This window comes from Apodemus sylvaticus, chromosome Y (assembly GCF_947179515.1).
Source record: "Apodemus sylvaticus chromosome Y, mApoSyl1.1, whole genome shotgun sequence".
Lineage (NCBI taxonomy): Eukaryota > Metazoa > Chordata > Mammalia > Rodentia > Muridae > Apodemus > Apodemus sylvaticus.
In genome coordinates, this window is record NC_067496.1 from 1,456,020 (window position 1) to 1,463,700 (window position 7,681).

Genomic DNA, 7,681 nt, shown 5'->3' on the forward strand with positions numbered 1-7,681 from the left:
CATAATTAGGAGGTGTGGCCTTGTTTGAATAGATGTGGTCTTGTTGGATGAAGTATGTTACTGTTTAACTGGATTTGATAAATTCTTCTTAGCTTCCTGTAAGTCAGTCTTCTATCTGCCTTTTGGTAAGTATATAGAATTCTCAGCTCCTCCTGAACGATGACTTCCTGAAAGGTGTCAAATGTTAAAGACTGTACTTCTGATTCTGTATACCAGGCCCGTTAATGTCCTGTATTGGTGTCTGCTTTGTCAAGATATCGCTTCATAGCTCTAAGCCCCAAATGAAGATACTGTGGATGGAATTAACAAAAGATGTTAGAGAAAATGGGCACTTTTTAGAGAATGATATGCTAGATTGTTATGGTCTGGTGGACATTATCAGTAAATAAAAAAGGTGACTAAGGTGGAATTCATGAATAGAAAATACTTAATGTTATATAACTTATTAGAAATTTGTAAAAGGAAGAACATCACGGGATAAAAGATGAAGTCAATTTTCTTTTCTTTTTTTTTTTTTTCTTTTGATGAAATTTGCCTTTTTCTTTTTTTTTTATTTGATATATTATTTATTTACATTTCAAATGATTCATTCTTTCCTGCCACCAACTCACAGAAAGTCCAATGAGCCCTCTTACTTTCCCCCTGTTCACTCACCTACACCTTCCTACTCCTCTGTTCTGGTTTTGACCTATACTGCTACACTGAGTCTTTCCAGAAGAAGGGACTTCTCTGTTCTTCTTGTACCACATTTGTTGTGTGAGTTATGTTTTGGGTATTCCAGTTTTCAAGGCTTATATCCACTTATTGATGAGTGCATACCAGGATTGATGTTTTGGGACTGGTTTACCTCACTTAGTATGATGTTTTCCACTTCCATCCATTTGCCTAAGAATTTCATGAATTCACTGTTTCTAATGGCTGAATAATACTCGATTGGGTATATATATCACATTTTTTGCATCCATATTTCTGTTGCGGGATACCTGGTTTCGTTCCAGTTTCTGGCTATTATAAATAGAGCTTCATTGAACTTAGTGTAGCATGCATCCTTATTACATGCTTAAGAATCCTCTGGGTATATGCACAGGAGTACTAAAGCAGGATATACTGGAAGTGAGGTGCCCAGTTTCCTGAGGAACCGCCAGAATGATTTCCAGAATTGTTGTACCAATTTGCAACCCCACCAGTAGTGGAGGAGCGTTCTTCTAGTTCCACATCCTCGCCAAAACCTGCTGCCTCTTGAATTTTTAAACTTAGCTATTCTGACTGGTCTAAGGTGAAATCTCAAGATTGTTTTGATTTGCATTTCCCTAATGACTAATGAAGTTGAACATTTTTTTTAATATTTTTATTTTCTGTATTCTTTGTTTACATTCCAAATGATTTCCCCTTTCCGGATCCCTCCCTCCCCATATGCCCTATAAACCTACTTCTCTCCATCCATTCTCCAATCACCTCCCTTCTTTTTTTCTCTTTCCTTATATTCCCCTTCAATGCTAGACCAATCCTTTCCAGGATGAGGACCTTCGCCATATTTCTTCATGGGACTCATTTGTTATGTGATTTGAGTCTTGGGTATTCAGGGCTTCTAGGCTAATCAATATGCACTTATCAGAGATTGCATTCCATCTGTATTCTTTTGTGATTGGGTTACCTCACTTAGGATGATATTTTCCAGATCAAACCAATTGCCTAAAAATTTTGTGAATTCATTATTTCTAAATGCTGAGTAGTATTCCATTGTGTAAATATACCACATTTTCTGTATCCATTCCTCCTTTGAGGGGCATCTGGGTTCTTTCGAGCTTCTGGCTACTATAAATAAGGCTGCTATGAACATAATGGAGCATGTGTCTTTATCGCATGCCGGGTAATCCTTTGGGTATATGCCCAGGAGAGGTATAGCAGGGTACTCCTGAAGTGTCATGTCCAGTTTTCTGAGGAACCGCCAGAGTGATTTCCAAAGTGGTTGTACCATCTTACAGCCTCACCAGCAGTGGACGAGTGTTCCTCTTTCTTCACATTCTCGCCAACACCTGGTGTCTCCTGGGTTTTTGAACTTATCCATTCTGACTGGTGTAAGGTGAAATCTCAGGGTTGTTTTGATTTGCATTTTCTTCAGGCCTAATGATATTGAGCACTTCTTAAGGTGCCTCTCGGCCATTCAAATTTCTTCAGGTGAAAATTCTTTATTTAGATCTCTACCTCATTTTTTTAATAGGGTTATTTGGTTCCTTGGTGTCTAACTTCTTGAGTTCTTTGTATAAATTGGATATTAGCCCTCTATAGAATGCAGGGTTGGTGAAGATATTTTCACAATTTGTTGGTTGTCAATTTGTTCTTTTGATGGTGTCCTTTGCCTTACTAAAACTTTGTAATTTTATGAGGTCCCATTTGTCAATTCTTGATCTTAGAGCATCAAGGACCTCCATGTAAAAACAGGCACACTGAAACTAATAGAAAAGAAACTGGGAAAGACCCTAGAGGACACGGGCTTGGGGAAAAAGTACCTGAACAGGTCAACAATAATTTAAAGATTATTTTTAATAGCAATATGAACTCTGTTTCATGGTATGAAATATTAAAAGTAAATGGACATGTTTGGAAAGGGATTATGTTCTATCTAAATGAACATTAAAATACTGAAAACTTTTAAAAATCATGTCATATCTAGTAAGAAAAAATAGAAATTTTCTGAAAATCAGAAAGCTCATAGGTTTTAGGCTGAATCTGAAAAGTTTACAAGAAAAGTTTATAATCACAATTACACAGTCTAGAAAATGTTCCTCTCTCATGTCCAGGGTATGTATTTTTTAAGGATTATAGAAAGCATTCTCTTAGAAGATCAAATCATATCTCCCATTACATGATAACTATATTTCTTTATGGAATTAATAATGAATATTTCTAATAAGTATGTTCGAATGAAGCCACTGCCAAGTTACTAGTTAGCTCCGAAGATCTGGAGGAATCTTGATAGATCAAGTCCTGATTCGATAAACTATCATAAGAATCAAATTAGTTCTTATATACTTACCTTTACAGGGGAGCCTGGAATCAAGAATAAATCAATGGATGGGAAATTATTGCTTTCCTTCTAGTCACTAAATACCAAACTGACGATTGCAGTTGGTAAATCAACCACTGAGGTCTTATGATTCTTTAGTGGTCAGGGTGACAGGCCATTGTGATATCAAGTTTCAAAGGCTCATGCCATAGCTGACAGTGACTAGTGCTTCAAATTCCTTCAATCTTTTAGATTTAAAAATGTATTCTTTTTACAATTTCTAAAGAATAAGTATTTTTATTAATAAAATTTATTTATTAATAAAATTTTCACAAAAATATCTGATATGACAGATAATAGATATATAGTTAAAAGGATTGGTAGAAAGATAAACACAAACACAAATAAACACACACACACATATGAAGATGGAAACATAGATAGATAGATAGATAGATAGATAGATAGATAGATAGGCAGGCAGGCAGACAGACAGACAGACAGACAGACAGACAGACAGACAGACAGACAGACAGACAGACAGACAGATAGATAGATAGATAGATAGATAGATAGATAGATAGATAGATAGATAGATAGATAGATAGATAGATGGATGGATGGATGGATAGATGGATAGATAGACATTTGAAAGATATCAGGAATAATATCTGTTCAAGAAAATGAAGAATATTTTTAAACTGAGTAAAATGCATGTTCATTCCCACGTACTCTCAATACCTAAATCTTATTTGGCCCTATCAAAGGTATATGTAAAAATGCAACATCATTAACAATGTGAATTTTAGATATCAACATGTATATGTCATAGGAGACTTTAAATATTAATGTGATTTACTACGTAGACTAAGAAAGATTCACCAACAGGGAGGTCAGTCTGCATTGAAGATTTAGTTATATTTTTCCCTTAACAATATTTGCTCATTTAAGAATCACAGTTAAATATAAAAACATTCTGTAAATTAATCCATTCTGTCATCTACCACTTCAATATAAAAATCATTAAAATAGATACAAAAGATTATTCTATTTGATTTTATTTCTATTATTTAAATTTTGAGGTTTAAAAATTAATGTTTTTTTTCTTCCTTATATTTTTCAGATAAAACATTACATTTATTTCATTTCTGCAGTAGTCAAACTTGGTGTCTTGCAGAAATATTTTTATCTTGTGCTCATATTCAGGGGACCCCAGACCCATTTGTAATATACATGACCCATACCAGTGCTAATTCAGGAAGCTGAATACAATTCAGAGCCAGATTGTTTCCTAATTCCACAAATTTCCAGACAGACACACATACACAGAAAGAGACACACACAGAAACACACACACACACACACAGGAAGAGAGAGAGAGACAGAGAGACAGAAAGACAGAGAGAGACAAGGAGTCAAAGAGAAAAGTCAGGAAGCACACAAAGGGTGGAAGCTAAAGGAGTGGAGACAATTTGTACAACCGGGCTTTGTGGTGATAAGCTAGTATCAGGAAATGCAGAAGGAAGAGATGATGGGTCAGTGTCTGGGGAAGGGGGTCATGTGAATGTCAGATAAAGACAGACTGGAGAAATGCAGGAGGAACCAGAGTCAGCTTGGAACCGATCCTGACTATGTGTACCTTCGAGACTTCCAGGTGGAGTCCATCTGCACAGGGATCAAAACCTGCAGAAACGCACTGTAAAGGCTAAAGAACTCCACAAGAAGTTCTTGTTGTCTGATACCCCTCAGCCAGAAGAGTCTATTATAGAGATCATTGTCAGTAAGGCTGCCTAAGCTATAATAAAGTAAGTCATGATGGAGTCAATATTATTATCCTGATGGGGAACCTGGTGATGACTGTGTTTGGTTCTGCTTCTTGAGCATCTGATAAATATTATGGTCCATACTCATGTCCACAATCATAGGAAGGTACTTATACATAGCTGGCACTGGAGATCAGATTGATGTCTAGATCCTACATGTCACAGTAAATTCAGATGAGGATCCTGATGCATACTTATAGCACCCAATGTTGAACGTGCAATAGGTTTTGATATCTGTGATCCTACCTGTAAGAAAAAGCTGTGTTGATGTTAGTACTACATACTGTGAACAGAAATCATGACAGGAATTGATTATTACTAATCTGATGGAGATTATGGAGATGGCTATGATTGGTGTTGCCTCTTGAGAATCTAATGAATTTTATGGTACATCCTCACTCCTACAATCATATGAAGGTAGGTATTCTTAATTGGCACTTAAGATAAGATTGATATCTGAAACCCTACCTGCCAAAATTAATGCAGTTTATGCTCCTGATACATGTCGGTAGCACAACTAATCGAACATATAATGTATTTTGGTTCTTGAAGCCCCAAGAATGTTAATGTTTCCAGCTGCCAGTAAAATTATTACTGATGTCAGTATTCCATACTTCTGAACCATTTAAGAGAAACCTCCTTCAATTCACAAGGAAGGTATTTCTCTATATGGTCATACATGTCCTCTGAAACTACCTTGATTCTCCTGAAACTACCTGCCAACATCCACCATGATAAACTCAAGATCCCTTTTGCTAAACGGAAGCAGGTTGTAACTGATTCAGATAGCCACTTTTGAGAAGATTGAAGATATCTTTGATCTCAACTGCCAGGAAAATTTATTGAGAGTACTAACCCATGATGCAACTGGTAAGTATTATAAAACCCACTGTCTGTGTGGTCATTTTAAAGTTCCATTTTGTTTGGAATTCTTCTGCCAGAAGTGTCTATTGTGAAATTCCTCGTCAGTGCTGCTGCTGAAGTATGTAACGTGGTAAGTGTTGTGTGCTGTTACTGGAACCATTTTATGTATATGATACTACCAGGAACCTGAAACTTTGTTTGTGTAAGTAGTGCATGTGGGGGAAGAGCAATCATAATTCTGTCATTGTTCCTGTGGCTGTTGGAGACCATGATAATGGCTATGATCTTTCTGCTGCATGAGAATTCTTTTAATTCAAAGATCCTTAGTGCACTCAAAATCAATTTGAGTTAAGTGTTCTGAGTTGGCCCTAGTGATCTGATTGATGTCTGAGATCTTACTTGCAATAAGAATCTATGTAAATATCCGTGATGCATGCACACAGGTATCAATGTTTACCATGTAATTTAAAAGATCCTTCTGCCACAAGAAGAGGTAATGATGTCCTGACACTGCAGAAGTAGTGTATGAACATAAAATCTTCTTCCATCTGAATCTATCTTGATATCACTGATAAAAACATGTGGCAAAAGCCACCATGGTGTTTCTAAAGATCTGTGTGACCTTTGGCAACCTTGTAGTCAGTTATGTGTGCTGTCATTAAGAACCATATTATTATTTCTAAAATATTAAATAGCTAAAGTACCTGCAGGAACTATGACAATCATTGTCAATCTTTCCCACTGCCTCTAATAGTCATCTTGAAACCCATTGTCCATGAAGTTTCTGAAGAGATTGTTAATGTCAAAGAAAGCTGAGGCCAGCAGGGTCAAACATGAAGGTCAAGGTCATTACTACTCCCTCATGCCATACAGAATTCTTTGTTATATGATATAGTGAAGCGACCTGAATAATGACAGCAGACACCATTTTATTTCCATTATTCTTTAGGTCGCTCACTGCCATGTGTCAGTGATCCCTGCTGTCTCTTGTGTGACCACAATAATATGAGAGTGACCACAATAATAAGAGTTGGTAGTAATATTAATAGTCAAAAATCCTGCCTAATGTCTTAATGAGGTAAATGCTGTGTACATTTACTGAGTGTACCGTTAATGCTTTTGATCCTACCTGAAAATGTATAATATGTTGATGTCACTGCTACATGAAGGAGCCAACAATCATGATGGAGTCCATAGTTTCACATGCTGATGAAGACCTTCATGATGGCTGTGATTTGTGCTGCTGCTTTTGGAATGCTGAATTCTAAGATCTGGACTGATGCATGATATTATATTTAGGTAAGTGTAATGAACTGGGATTGAAGATCAGAATGATGTCTGAGATACTAACTTCCACAGCTCTGATGACAGCTCTGATGGTTTTGTGTATCTCCTGCTGTGGACCATGTGTTCATTGAGAGGTATATCATGAGAAGAGCCAGCATTGCATTTTTACATTTTTAGATTTTGTAGGCAGAAATGCTGTCAGTAAATCAGTTCTCTTATTTAGAACCACATTAATATGATTGATACTAATTGACATTAGAATCAAGCTGATGTCAGTGATGCATGTTTTGTCACCTGTGATTTAATTGTTGAGAAATACACTCTCAACGATAACAAATTTGATGACAATAATCCATCCTTTAAGTAATAATGTGCTTCCTTTTCACTGTCATTCATTCTCTGTGAAAATATTTTGAAGCTCCTGATACGTCCTGGCAATAAAGAGATACCATGATATATCCAAGATTACGAATGCCACCGGCAACCTGGATTTTAATCATCCTTAGTGACACATGGAGCCAGAATGTGACATCAGTCATCTTCCTACTATGACAAATATATTGATATCACTCATTCATTGTGAGATTTTTTTATAAACATTGATATCTGTAGTTAGTGTTGTCTCTGAAAAGATTGGTGATGTCTATGTTTACTGTGTACAGAAGTGTTGTATATGAAATTCCAGGTCAGTATTCATATT